A 15,817-nucleotide genomic window follows, 5' to 3' on the forward strand; every position below is an offset into this window, starting at 1 on the left:
ACAGCTAAGTCAATGCCTAGTCTGGGATGCTGAGGGAAACCCTTATTGATATATTTTTATGTCCAGTTCGTTTACTCTGGATGACAACCCTTATACAAGACCCCTCTCTTAGAATCCCCCTGACCCCACTGAGCCAAGAAGTAGGTTTGTTTTGCAAATTAAAAGGTTTATTTGAAATTTAAACAATATATATCTATCACACTTTTATAGTAAATTAATATTTGATAGCACACTTGTGAGGATGATAGTGATCAACAATGGATAATGTTACAGTGGTAAACTCTTTTTGATGGCTTAGAAGTGATATAGAGAGGATAAAGTAGCTGAGAATGCTTTTATGGCTTCAAGGACAATGCAATGATGAATGAAAATGCAGTACAGAAATAACTTGATATGACTTCGACAAAAGACAAGGTAATCACTTTTCTTTGACAATTCACCCCCCCCTTTATGCAAGGTAAAGAGATGGAAGGAAAGCATGCAGTTCTCAGGAATGCAATCAAATATAATTCAGTTCCCCCCTAGCCAGTTTAGAGGAAAACAGGTAGGAGTTTGAAAAACAGGCAATATACTTTGATGTGGTATGCAAAGAAGTGAAAAATATGCTAAAATGATTTTAATTCCCTCTAGAGGTTCAGGGTGGGTGACAGCTACTTTGTATTAGTTCAGGATCACTTTAGCAATGCTCTATGAATGATTGTCAGGTTGCAAACGAATTTCAGTAAAGGAAAGCAAGGACAAATCTTTTTACACGTGGCTGAAATTAAGCAAAATGTCAAATCGCGGCAATTTAGCCGCGTGCGTCGAGCGCAATTACGGAGGCACTATAAGGAATAGGAAGTTCTAGGTTTGTTGGAAAGCATAGAATCTTAGCTTTAAGATGAAAGTTAAATCTCGTTCCTAGCACAAACGGTTCCGGAGATATGGCCGATTTAGTAAAGGTAGTTTTTCGGATTTGACATTTTAAAGCTCAGAATGACAGATGACAGTTTTCAGTTTTAAAGATGACAGAATGACACGATTCTAGGAGGCAGTTCTAATAGGCTAAAATAGTTTGGATTAGATTATTTTAAAGTAAGAGATTGGTTTTGGCACAGTGCTAGCTGGGTAGTCACACTAGATTTTGGACAGGAATGCGACGTCGTCACCGATCGGGTCAGGATTGGCTGGACTTCTGCTAGCAGTTCTTCACAGCGATCTGGTCTCTGGTTCTGTTATCAGTTCTGCTAGCGGTTCCGGATACAGCGGTCTCTGGTTCTGCGGGTCTGGATCAAGTGGATTCTTAGCAAGCAGCAAACTGCACAGCCCGGCGGTTGAATAGTTTGCAAATGATTTCTGAGGCCTGCTGAAGAGAACTCAGTTTGTGGGTTAGCCTCTCTGCTACAAGTTCTGAAGTAAAGTTCTGGATCCCTGGAGTTCTGGATTTGAAGTCTGGAGTCTCCCGGCAAAGCGTCCCGCAAGAAAGTGGAAAGTGAATGTCTCTACATGGGTTTCAATGTTCCTTTTATGTGTTTTGAAAATGGGTGTGTGCCTGGGCCTAGCTAAGCCTGCCCCTCTCACTTATCATTGGCCAAGCTTTCCTCTCTCCCTTGATTGGGGGAAGGAAATGGAGTGTCAGAGTGATGCTGTAGGTTTTATGGTCAGAGGAACCTCCCCTTGTCAAATTGCACACAAATCTATTTCTGACACAAATACATATTTATCTATGTACCATTTTTCTAATATTATAGGTCCAGTTAACATATTTTCTGTAGCACCAAACCATCCGATCCATGTCTTTGTACGATGTTGTGTCCACTTATGACAGAATTCTCCCCTTTTCATCCAGATAACGACCTCTAAACCTTTCCAGATTTTACACAAATGTGCACCAGGGATATGGGTTTCAGATGATAAAGTGTCAGATTTTTAACATGCATACATTTGGAGTAACAACCTTTTTTCCGCTACTATCCCCAAGAACATACCACAGGGTCCTAACACCTCTTAAAATGTGCACAGAAAAATCACAAGAATGACGATGTTATTTATATCATTTTTACAAGTCCGCACTATGAATTATCCATCTTTTTAAAATCATGCTCTGGCCCCAAAGGGATGTGGTTTTCCAAAGCACATGGTGCAATTTCTGGTTTATCCACTTCCCCCAAGCTCAGCTTGCTCTCACAGGCACTGCCCCTCCCAGTTTCTCCCAAGAGGAAGCCATTTTACGACCCCCCCCCCCAATATAACATTTGCCTGAGCCAGGGACAGCGCTTTGTTTAGTTTCCTGTAGTCCCCAGGTGCCACTCCCCTAATTCAATCAGAGAGGTGTCATCTCCTTTTGGCAGGGGCAGCAGGATGCAGCCAGGCCTGGGAACACAGCTGCTGAATTCCCTCTCCTGTCGGGGGTAGCTGTCAGGCAGAATCCAGTTTCATCAAGCCAGGCTTCAGCTAAATGTCACTTTTGTTCCCAGTTTTTCTTCATTCAAATCAAACTTACAATTTTCACACATGCAGCTAGAATGCCGATTCTAAGTTCAAAACTATGACATTGAACAGTTGCTAACTATGTGACACTCAAAAGTAGGTCACTCATTTAATTTAAACATTTCGATTTTAGTGGTTTTAAATCCAATTTCAGTTAAGCTGCTGACATCCGCAGCTCAGCCAGTTTTGTTATAAACATTGTTTTGGGCTCTTTCTCTTTCCAGATTTAGTATGCACACACGAATACATTCTGCCAAATGCCTGCTGGTGTTCATTGAGATTTTTGAATATCTTGTGATGTTTAAAATAGGCATTTTTAGCTTGCATTTCAGAGAAACAAAGGTGATTTCAAAGCACTTTTTTTTTTTAGCCACCGGCACTGCTGTTTTTCCCTTGGCACACATTTCACTCATGGCACTCCTGGCCCATCATGCTTGCACTGGTGGGTGGCAGGCCAGGGGACCACTTTGCTGTGCGCAAAACTGCACGGTTCTCTAGGATTCTGGCGCAAATGTGGGCTTTTCCGCCCTCTTGGATTTTCTAAGCCCACAGCACCAAGTGTTGCAGCAAAATAACTTGAACGTGGGCCAAGACACCCAACAAGCCCCCCGCCCGACTGCGCTTTGATTTTGAGTCGAGGGAGAGTCGGGTGCAAAGGATGTTTTGATCCACGCGTTGGTATGTCCACATCATCTTCTTCCAATTCCGTAGATGGCACAGTTCAGCATATTTTCCTCCATCCGGTTGGATCGATCGCTTCTCCTCGCTTGTCCTGATGGGAATATTGGGCGGTACCCTGGGCCCCTCGGATCTTTGCTCCCGGTCTCCGGGTCGTTCTCTTTGGTCAGTCTCCGTGGTTTCATCTCTCCTAGGATGATAAAGCAAAAGCGGCAATACCTATTCGTAGACATTTCTCCACCACTATTAACGGTGTGGCGAACACATACATTTTATACATCCGGTTACATTTTTCAGTCATATTTTTTAAAAAAAACAAGATATAACAGGAAGCATTTTTACAAGAATCATAATATTTTAGAGGCTATATACATGGGATAATTTAGGTTGGAACTGGATTAATCTGGAGCGGCCCCCTCTGGGATTCCAGAGGATTCCTCCAGTTGTTGCAGAGTGTGCCTGGGATGGCAACACTTTAGCTGATTAATATTGACCCACTTGTCTTCCCCTTCCGCCAGACTACCTTTGGGGATGCGGATCTTATAGGCTACAGGGGAGATTTTGTCTATAATTTCAAACGGTCCCTTCCACGTAGGCAAACATTTTCGCTGTTTGGCCTGGTTCCTTTGGAAATTGTATAGATAGACCCGGTCCCCCACCTTGTATACTTTCCTGGTGGTTTTCAGGTCGTAGTGGGTCTTCATGCTATCAGCTGATCTTTCTAGATTCTGCTGAGCATAGGCAAAAGCATGCTGAAGGTGTTTCCTTAAATTCTCCACATACTCATGAGTTGTGGAGGCATTTATCAGTGTCTGCTCTTGGGTTCTGTAGAGCAAATGCTGGGGAAGAACCATCTTGCGTCCGGTCATCAACTCAAATGGTGACATTTTAGTTGCAGATGAAGGGGTAGATCTGATGACCATTAGGGCCAGAGGTAATCGGATATCCCAACTTGGCCCAGAATCTGCCACAAACTTTTTTAAGATGCTCACAATGGTTTGGTTGTATCTCTCTACTGCTCCAGAAGAAGCTGGCCTGTAAGCAATGTGTAGCTTCCTTTTAACCCCCAGTATCTCCCACATCTTTGTCATTACCTCGCTGGTGAAATGGCTACCTCTGTCTGACTCAATCCTTTGAGGTAGACCAAAACGGGAAAAGATGTGGTTAATCATCAGGGCAGCTGCTGTTTCTGCCTTGCAGTTTGGGGCCGGGAGACATTCCACCCACTTGGTAAACAAGCATGTAATCGTCAACATGTACTTGTTTCCTCTAGATGAGCGAATCACAGGGCCTACAAAGTCGATTTGTAAATCTGACCATGGCAGTGTCATCCCCCTCTTTTGGAGAGGCGCCCGATGTGTGAGGGATGTTGGCTGAAATTGTGCACACACAAGACACCCCTTCAAGTATTGGTCGAGGTCCTGCCCCATGTGTCGCCAGTATGCAACCTCTCTTAAGATCTCAAGTGTTGTGTGAAACCCCCTATGACCGGCGGTGGCCGCATCATGGGTGTGACTTAACATCAGTCTTCGGAATGAGGTAGGGACCACCCACTGATCATGGCCAGCTTGGGATTTCCTTACCAACAAAACGTCTTGGATTCGGAACATCTTTGGACATTTCATCAACACTCTAAGGTCCTCCTTCCCAATGTAATCGGTATCCATCAGGGGAAAGTTCTCAGGGTCCTCAATGTGTTGGTAAAACTTACCAATTATTGGGTCCCCCTTCTGAGCTGTAATCAAATCAGCATCAGGGGTCTCCTTACTCCATTGTGCAGTTGAAAGATCATTGTGAGCATTTGTCTGGGACCTAGTGATAGCAGTGACCTGGATTTCCCCCAACCCTTGAAGTTGGAGAGACGCATTTAGATGAATATAAGCATCAGGGTTTTTCAATTTTTGTCCTCTTTTAACTTTCACTTCCAGGGAGAATTGTCGGGTCCTTTCTGGGATGGTGACTTCCTCTTTAAGCTGAATTTCAACTGCATAAGGTAGCAATTGAGCTGACCTAAATGCTTTTTCTTGATCATCAAAGCCCATGGGATTATCCGCTAATCGGGACCAAGCTTTTAAGTTTATTAAGTCCAAACTAATGGCGAAGCGATTGAGAATGTCACTGCCTAAGTAAAAGGCGGCAGTGATGTCTCGCACAACCCAACAATTATGGACTATGCTCTTGTTGCCAATGGAAATTTTGAGCATACACCTGCTTGGCAGGAGATGTTTGGAATTGGGTGTTTCCAGATCCATTTTGCATTTGTCTATCAGTTTGAATGTGGGAATAGCTGGATCTTTTGGGAGTTGGCGGAACATGGCTTCGGTGATGAAGCTCTTACCATTGTTCACACACACTCGAGCGAGAACAGAGTCCTTCCCATCATTTAACTGAACAGGGATGAACAACTACTCTCCAATTTGCTGAATATCGGCCAGGCTCTGAGCTGATTTCACATCTTTCTGGACTATAGGAGTGGGAGTGTCTGATTGTGGATTTGTAAAGAATTTCAGAGTGTTTCCTTCCAGTGTTGAATGCCACCTTAAACTGGAAGGAAGGTTGATTTTCAGAAATAGATGAGGACCCCCCATCACCATTCTGTTGCCCTACTGCTATTACTGTCACATCGGGAATTTGGTTGTTCTGGAAGTGAAATTCTACTTGGTCAGATTTTTGTTCAACCATGTGGCAGGTGCCGTTTAAACTAACATGGTTGACACTCTGTTTTAATTTTATTGGTCGGCTACTCTTGGTCCAGAGGACCTTGTTTACACAATCTATTAGGGGTGACAACCTTCTCGGGAGGTAATTCCCTAGTAAACAAGGGGTGCCCTCTGGAGTTACTACTATGACCGGGTGCTTCACCTTGTGTCGCCCAATTTTAATGTCCAAGTCTGCAGTCCACTCGACGGGAATTTCCTTCCCGTCAAAGTTCTGCAGTTGTCCAGGAAGAGAGGTGAGAGGAATTCGGTAATTCTCTCCCCTTCCTGCATTTAGTTCATCAAAGGCCCTTTTGGACAGAAGGGCAGCTTGGGATCCAGTGTCCACCAGTGCCCAAATTGTACCCTGCCCCTGTACTTGTACCAGGGCATAGTATCTTCCCTCCTTCTCCTCCAGGGGGCACAGATAATGCACATTTTTGGACAACTGGTGTGCTAATTTTCTGGTTTTGGACATGGCGAGAGAAGAGATTTGGGCAGAATTCTGTGGAGAGCCTGGGGAATCTGAAAGAAAAAGTTGGCAACTGGAAATGGTTTCGGGTTCTGGGCTGCCCCCTCTTTTTGGAGGCAGTCATCAGGATAGGTTTGACCCATGGGATTTTGGTATTGTTGGTTCTGAGATAGAATGATGGGCGGCGACAGCTCAATCCCCACATCTACCCAGTCTGTTGATTCGGTTTTAGGTTCCCCTGGTTCCGGTTCTGGGCCGCCCCTGCCTTTTGGGAGGCAATCACCAGGATGGGTTTGAACCAGGGGTTTTTGGTTTTGTTGGTTCTGGGATAGGATGATGGGCGGCGACAGCTCAATCCCCACATCTACCCAGTCTGGGTTGAAATCCCTTGGGACCCATTTTTCCTTGGGAGGAGTTCCCCCATCTCTGAAGGAGAAGATCCTATTCCCAGGATCTTCCGAGGATCCCTCTCCCTCAAATTGGAAGACCTCTATCTCCTCCACAAAGTGGGTCTGTTTGGGTCCTTTGTTTCTCCTACCTCCTCTCTGCTCCTTGGGTGGCAGACTTTCAGGGGTAGGAGATTTTGTTTCCGGTTCCTGGTTTTCCAGGGGCTGTTTACAAGTTGGGAAGGAAGCTTCCTCCAAGGCTTTACACCCCCCTTCCCCTTGTGCCTCCTCCCTGGGAACCGGTGGGTTATCAGGGTGCTGCCCCCGTCATTGTTCTGGAGCACCAGACCCAGAGTTTGGGGCATTCTGTGGTGGCATGCTCATCTGAGGGTTCGGTTGCGCCCTCAGCATGTGACCCAGATCCCGTGCCATGTTTTGGACCTGGCGCTCTAACTGGGAAACCCGCTCAGGCTGATACGGGGTTCGGTTTTCTCCCCTGGGCTGTTCCCGGGAAGGGTTGCTATCCCTTCTCTGGTAATACCCTGGGTTGGGAAGATTTGGGTACCCCTCCACCCTTGACCTCCCCTCTCCCGGATTAGGTTGTCTGGGCTCAGGGAATTGGGGAAAGAAGGATGGATGAGTTTGGGGCTGGAAACCTTGTGGATACCTGGGGAAAAAGTTCGGCCCAGGGTTTGGTGAATTTCTGCCCTCCTGTGGGAAGTTTGGAGGGAAGTTCTCTGGGTTAGGTGCTTGACTGGATCCCCCCCTTGGGCTGGAGGAGTCCACACATAACCCAGGAGGGGTCGGTTTCCCTTGTAGCGGGGACTTACATAATCAGGGGAGCGAGGGACCCCATTTGTGGGACTACCTCCTCGACTCCCTGTCTGTGACTGGCCCGAGGGCCTTCTGGGCTGTGAATTATTTGGTGCAGGCAGGTTTTTAGGCCCCCCATCTCCAAATCTAAAACGGGGGCAACCTTTACCTCCGCCACCTTGGCAGCAGCAGGGGTGCTGTTGGTTTTGGGGTTTTTCTGCGCATTACTTTTATTTTCTATGGGCTTCTGCACCTCATAGATCCGGGGGGCTTGCTCAATGACCCAGTCTAAAGATCTTTTCTCGTGAAAATCTCTCACGAGCTGGGTCATTATGTACTTGGGAAGAGCATGGAAAAATGTGTTGATGAATTCTCTGCTGTCCGTGCGCACCCTTCTGGTGGTCTGCGCAAAGGCATGCTTCAATTCTTGCACAAATTCTTGTGGGGCCTGATCCTCCCCACATTGAAAATTGTAGGCTGCCTTGCAAGCCTCTTGGGGATTTCTATGTACAGAAAAATGTTTCAAGATGGCCGCCCTATATGTGGACCATCTTGAAAGGTTTTGGTCCTCCAGCCCCGCAAAGAAACTGGAGTATTCAGGGGAGAATGTCCATTTGACGTACTGGATGCAGCTACTGCTGTCCTTCAAATGGAAAGTCTCCATCATTTGCTCATAGAGCTCCAAGTGTTCCCAAACAGAATACTTGGCGTTCTTATGATAAGGCGTGTTGACACTCCTGATTGCCTTAATCTGTTTTAAGGGGTCCTTAAGCAAGGCCCTTTTCACCTTATTGGCCTTTTTGGTTCGGGTAACCCTGGTCCATTCATCCTCTGATTCAGAAGCACTGCTCCCAGAGGTGCCCGTCTGATCTTCCAGGTTTTCCCGGATTCTGCGAGCCTGGGAATAGCTGGCAGAATGTGGGAACCTGGTCTCCTGTGTTCTGTGACGCTCAGAGGAGTCTTCAGATCCCTCCTTGCTACCAGGATTTGATGGCTACCCCCCCCAGTGACCTAACTGGGCAGAGGTTTTTAGGATGCCCTTAGGGGGCCTAATTTCCTGGGGTTTCCCACTATATTGCACTGTACTTAGGTGCCCATACCCGGGTGCCCGCCCATCCATTCCTGGGTGGTACTGGCCTATGAGCCCCATACTTTTGGCTGGATAGTAATCTGCCATTCCTGTGGCCCTGTGCTCATGCGCGCCAGGGGACATGGGAGTGGCAGAGTCCAGGGACTCAAAGAGATGAAGGCCTCTGGTACTAGGGCTTCTGAGGTTATGCTCAGGTGTTTCCCTTTCCCAGCGAACTTCATCTCTGTCAGCCCCTGCTCCCTGTTGCAATGCAAGAGCCTGCGCTTTCAGTTCCTCAGTTAAGGCCTTACTAGACACTATCAGTCTCTCCTGCATGGTTACCTGTTGCTGGAGCCTATCATTGTGCTGACAGAGAGCCTCATTTTCTCTCTGTGCCTCCTGATTGCTCCTGGAGTACTGGGCCAGTCTCTGCTGCAGGAGGATTACCTCCTGAGTCCCATCCCTACTGGCCTGCTCCTTTCTTGCCAGAGCCTCCTCCACCCTCCTGGTGTGATCTAGCAAGCCCTGATACTCTTTTTGGAGGTCACCCAGCCCCTGGAGGGCCAAGTGATTTTCTTCAATTTTTCTTTTTAAATGGCAGACTTCCTGGCCTAGGGTATCCCTTTCCTGACCAAGAGCCTGCATTTGTGACGCCAGGTCATCCCTCTGCCTTTGAAAGGCACCAGCTTTCTGGCGTTCATCATCAAACTCTGCCTGGGTAGCCAGGTCTTTCAAAATCAATGTATTGCTTTCCTCTTTCTCTCTGTCTAGTTGGATTTTCAGGGTGGCTACCTGCTCTGTGCATGCCCTGTTGAAATTGATCTGTTGCTCCAGCTTTTTCTGGCTCTGCAGTAAGGAGTCCATACTGTCTTGGTGCTCCTTCTGCAAAGCCAGAATTCTGGTATCCTGATCTGTCTTTTCCTGTTGCAGTATATCCATGTCCTCTTTTATTTTAATGATATACTGCCTACTATCATTTTCTGACTCCTTTCTCCTCTGTACAGAAGAGACCAGGTCAGATTGGGCCTTCTCTAATGCCAACAGTTGCCTACTTGCCAGATCTTGGCCTTCAGCACATTCGTCCTGCATGGCTCCCATATATAGATACAAATATGCCGCGATCCTAACCATCTTGTCGTGTTCATCTTTAGCTTTAGGAGCCATGTATAGTTCACTCAGGGCCACATGTAAAGGACCCTGATCTCTCCAGATATCTAACCCAGTTGCAGTGACCTGTTGTGTGATTGCCTGCAACCACGCATCCTGCCCTGCTCAGTCCATTCACCTCTCACAAATAGCTTATGTAAGAAGTGCTCTCTGGCTATTTTGATGTCTACCAGTGTCGTCATTCTGGAATTTGAGTTCCTTCCTGACTTACAGAAGTTTGTATTTTATTTTGCAAAACAGACCTTTTCCTTAGAGTGTTCCTTTAAGGAGTGCTTTCACAGTGTAAAACAGCGTGGTGATCTAACCGGATATGTGTATCCGGTCAGTTGGCACACTGTATTAAGCTGCACAAGTGGTAACTCTAATCCAGAATCCCCAGCTACGAGCCCCCACTTTGTAAGCGGATTCAATTTAACACTACAGCTAAGTCAATGCCTAGTCTGGTATGCTGAGGGAAACCCTTATTGATATATTTTTATGTCCAGTTTGTTTATTCTGGATGACAACCCTTATATAACACCCCTCTCTTAGAATCCCCCTGACCCCACTGAGCCAAGAAGTAGGTGTGTTTTGCAAATTAAAAGGTTTATTTGAAATTTAAACAATATATATCTATCACACTTTTATAGTAAATTAATATTTGATAGCACACCTGTGAGGATGATAGTGATCAACAATGGATAATGTTACAGTGGTACACTCTTTTTGATGGCTTAGAAGTGATATAGAGAGGATAAAGTAGCTGAGAATGCTTTTATGGCTTCAAGGACAATGCAATGATAAATGAAAATGCAGTACAGAAATAACTTGATATGACTTCGACAAAAGACAATGTAATCACTTTTCTTTGACAATTCACCCCCCCTTTATGCAAGGTAAAGAGATGGAAAGAAAGCAAACAGTTCTCAGGAATGCAATCAAATATAATTCAGTTCCCCTCTAGCCAGTTTAGATGAAAACAGGTAGGAGTTTGAAACACAGGCAATATACGTTGATGTGGTATGCAAAGAAGTGAAAAATATGCTAAAATTATTTTATTTCCCTCTAGAGGTTCAGGGTGGGTGACAGCCACCGGCACTGCTGTTTTTCCCTTGGCACACATTTCACTCATGACACTCCTGGCCCATCATGCTTGCACTGGTGGGTAGCAGGTCAGGGGACCACTTTGCTGTGCGCAAAACTGCACGGTTCTCTAGGATTCTGGCACAAATGTGGGCTTTTCCGCCCTCTTGGATTTCCTAAGCCCACAGCACCAAGTGTTGCAGCATAATAACTTCAACGTGGGCCAAGACACCCAACAATTCTTTGATCAGTATATCAAGAAGAACGCAAGGTCAATAGTATCGAATGCCGCCATCAGAGCTAATAAAACCATTACATAACATGCCCCCTCATATAAAATCGTCATAATGTTATCCAAAATCTACAATGTTGCCGTTTCTGTACTAGGTCCTGTTCAAAAGCCTGATTGGCTAATACGTTTTGCGATCTAATCCATTCAATTAACTGAACGAATACTGCTTTTTCTAAAAACATACCCAAGAAAGGAAGAGATGTAACAGGTCTATAATTAGCCAAAAGATTAGCATCAAGGTTGGCTTTTTATAGTAAAGGGCACACATGCCCAGAATTTCAAAGAATCAGGGAAACAGCCCTGTGTTAGTGACAGATGAAATATCTGCGCAAAAAAGAAGCAAAGACAGGAAAACACTCTTTTAACTTTTTTGCTGGGCACAGATCATCCACACAAGTTATTGGGTTTCCCTGCCATTTCTGATCCAAATGCCTTGCTGGCTGTTTCTGGGAGTGTAACTCTTCAGAGAACCAAGGTGAAGACGGTGTGTTTGCGAATTGTTTTAGTGTTGGCTTTTGCAATTCTATCCATAGTACTAAGAGTTATATCATGAAGGTTTTTGACCACTTCATCAATAGTAGAGATAGCTGGGTCAACATCTAAAGAGTGGGAAAAAACATCTTTTGGGGTTTCAGTATTAATTAGGTGCAGATTTTACTTAACACAAGTAGCTCTTTTTCTCTGGCCTACTATCCGTAAACTGTAAACGTAAACGAGTTAGTGTCTTTGACACCCAGGTAATGGGGGAAACCAGCAATGATAACACTGTCATCAGTGATGTGATCGCTCGGTTTCATGTACTTCAAGACCAGATCAAGACCCTGGGACAGGACACTAAAGAAGAAGAAGAGGATTTTGAAGCTCTGGGCCTGGCACCACCAGCACAAAGAAACAAATGCTAGGATCAACAAAGACATGGGCTGGCGACCACCAGCACAAAGAAACAAATGCTAGCATCAACAAAGACATGGGCTGGCAACCACCAGCACAAGGAAACAAATGCTAGGATCAACAAAGACATGGGCTGGCGACCACCAGCACAAAGAAACAAATGCTAGGATCAACAAAGACATGGGCTGGCGACCACCAGCACAAAGAAACAAATGCTAGGATCAACAAAGACATAGTTTGCTCCAAGGATCTCGTCTGTACCACAATTGTACCCATGCTACAGATTTCGAATGTCTGCTTTTTTCCCTCTTTTGGGGATGATAGATATGGCAAAACACAAGACATCGATCCAGGAACCAATTACAGTACCTTGCATTGAGCTGTCTTACTTACAGCTCACCAGGGCATATACTGGAGAAATGCCTTCTTCTATCTCCACGCATAGTAGTCCTTGTGGCTCCATCCACCATCCTCATGCCCTGCTTCCACACTCCCATGGCAGTGTAAATCACTAACCTCACCAATGTCTTCTCTGTTAGTTACCAGTGAGTACAGCAGCACATGCTCAGGTCCATCTTCATGTACATAAGCTCCGCAGGATTAGTCAAAAGCACTGAGAACTATTTGGAAAGGCTTAGGTACATTTGAGTAGAATACAAAGATGAAAAAAAGAGTAATTGTCCATATCAAGAAATGCGTTTGAAACAATGCTTGAGCAGTTTATCACAGATAATGAGCTGTCGGCCATATATTACGAGTGTCTGCTTTATTGGCACAGTAAAATGGAGCAGTGGGCAACACTAAGCAGGTTGGCAATCTAATAGCTATAGTGACCTGCTTTAAGCACCAACTCTAAGCATGTTCTAGTGCAATGGAAGACATAATTGGAGACAGAAAGAAAAGCTTGTCATTGTATGAATTCTAATGATGCAGAAGATGAACCAGCGCTTCCTGCCCTGCACATATACTGTTCAGGATGATGTTGAGATAGAGCACATGTTCAGCTGCTGCTGACCTAGATGACAAAGATCAAAATAAAGCCCCATCATCCACAGTGCCTCTTAGACACTCTTCACTGGAGAAACCAGGGTATTGCAAACACCTTAGGAAATGTAACACTTATGTTGAGTCAACCTGGATGTGTGCATTGTTCCTGCCCCTAAAATAATCGTTACATGTTATGGCCCATTGCTGCGTGTGAGGGCGTCATAGCCTGCGCTTTTAGATTTTTATTTAATAAATGATTCAAGCGACATATTTTGGAAAGCCAACCTGACCCCGGAATGACCCCGGAATATCCCACCAGCAGCTGCTGGGACGCTTGCAAGGCCTTTCTTCGGGGGCAATGTATTTTCAGATGGTCCCACAAACTGAAGAAATGGTGGGAACAGGAAACACAGAAAAGTAACAGCATAGCACGAAATGAGACGATACATAAACACACACGCAATCCCATAATACTTACACAACTTACCCGGCTCTTTACGGAACTCAAACATGTCTCAACGCAACAGGCTCAAAACTCATTCACCAGTTGGTTGCAAGCCTATTTTCAAGACGGAGACTGCCCTTTCATCTGCACCAGACAAGCCTCCCAGAGCATACATGGTAACCAGGATCACCATAGAACCCTTCTTATGACTGAGACCGACATAAACAAACGATTCGCCGAATGCTACGGCGAACTATACACTAATTCTATGGTGATACCTCCCAGCTAGATTGATTCCTTTCTGGCAGACCTCCAACTACAGAAAATAGAGCCTATACATATATCTGAGTTAGAAAGCCCGATCACAGCCGTAGAAATAACCCTGGCTATTGATTTCCTATCGGCAGGCAAGATTTCGGAGCTGGATGGCCTTCCTATAGACATCTACAAGACAATGGGCCTCATTACGACTTCGGCAGTAGCCGTGCTGGTAAAACTGGCGGAAAAGCTCTGTAATGACCCGGGATGGAAGGGAATACTACCGGGAGGTGAGGAGCACTTCGTTTCGCTATATGCGGACGACCTCCTGCTCTATGTTAGCAAATGGCGAACGTCATTCCCACGACTACATTACCTACTACGCACAAATGGCCCCATGACAGGATATAAAGTCAGAAATCCTCCCACTTAGAACGGATGTGCCATGGGACCCAGGACGAGTCCCTCCATTTCACCTCCAGCTGTTCAGTATTAAATATCTAGGAATTCTAATCAGCCCTCACTCCATTCAATCATGGAACTAAACTACCCCCAACCCTCCTCAAAATCAAATAGGATCCCTCCAAATGGGACACACTACTGCTGTCACTTGTTGGCCGCATTAATGCATTCAAAATGAATTCCCTCCCAAAACTAATCTACATGGCCATGATGCTAACATGTACACCAACCCATCACATATACAGGGACCTGGACACATGTCTATCCAGATTCCTCTAGAGGGGAAAAAATCACGGCTCTTATTAGAAATCCTCCAGGCCACCAATGGTGACGTCAGACTGGTGGTACCGACCTAGTGTACCTACTATCAATCGGCCCAAATAGGTTGGGCCAAGCAGTGGCTCGATATGACAGACACACTGAGCTGGAAACACATGGAACTGTCCCTAAAAGCACCGTACTCCCCATCGGAAATCTTAGCCATCCTACTATAGAGGCTGCCCAATAACACACGCTCACAACCCTTACTGGGCCCAACGCTGACACAATGGCACAAAATGAGAGCGCTCCTGGGGGTGATTCTATGGCAAGACTGGAGGCGAGCATTATGCTTCAACTTCTTTAATCTACTACTCTCCACAGCAGTTTCAACAAACTCAAAACTATACCAAAACGCTGAAAAACAGTCTGAACAGACTTTTTCTTCCTTGAACTACAATCCCCATAGTCTCTGTAGTCCATCCTACTCCAGCTCAGCTATGACCATATCCTGTCCCTGAGCTCCTCCTCTTCTTTTACTGCTCTTCAAGCAGATAAGTGACTTTCTGTTTACCTCTTAGCATAATGTGGGTTTGTGTACATTAGCGTAGGTTTTAGGTTATCTGGAAGGCTTCAGGTGCCTACACGACAAGTTTACACTGAGAGGCAGTGTTTAGGACAGTACTATAAAGTTTTGTTTGATGCGTGGTAGGACGGAACTGCGTTGCGAGTCGGAAACGCCGCATTTCCGCATCTTCGCGGAGCGATCTAATTAGCTGCTTCACAGCAGCATCGGGAGCTCCGGCGGCCTCCAGCCCCGTGCCACACTTCTGGCACTCGAGGGGTGTCCCGCCGGGCCTTGGAGCTCCCCGAGCCTCCCCTCACTCAGCGGGAGCGGGCACGCTGCAGCGGGCCCCCTCCCTTGGGGGGGAGGAGCCGTGCGCCGAACGCGGCGAGCCCTCGCGGAGGGCCAGGAAGAGTCCCCCCACCCTTGGGGGGGCGGAGCTAGAGAAGCGCTGAGCCGCGTCGCTTACATTACGCGACGCGGCTGCAGCAGAAAGGGATTACACATTCGGAGCGATCCGAAGCTCCAGGACGAGAGTCCTGACTTCCCCGCGCGCGCGCGAAGCGCCTAGCGAGCGTGGGCCTGCATTACCTCATAAGAGGCAGCAGGAGCGAGGCCTTGGAGAATAATAAAAAAAAAAAAAAGGAAAGAGACCTACAGCTGACTTACAAAGCTAGCAAGCCACCACAGGCATAATATACCAAGAAGAGTCCGGTGCAGCCACATACTATATAAAAAAAATAAAAAAAAAAAAGTAAGATCTAAGATATTTGGAGACTCGGAGAGGTCTCAGGGGAGCATCTATCAGGAAGTGGGCAGCAGAAGACACCTGCACGCAGGTACCGAG

This window comes from Ambystoma mexicanum, chromosome 12 (assembly GCF_040938575.1).
Source record: "Ambystoma mexicanum isolate Mex_15411 chromosome 12, UKY_AmexF1_1, whole genome shotgun sequence".
In the NCBI taxonomy this organism is placed as follows: Eukaryota; Metazoa; Chordata; class Amphibia; order Caudata; family Ambystomatidae; genus Ambystoma; species Ambystoma mexicanum.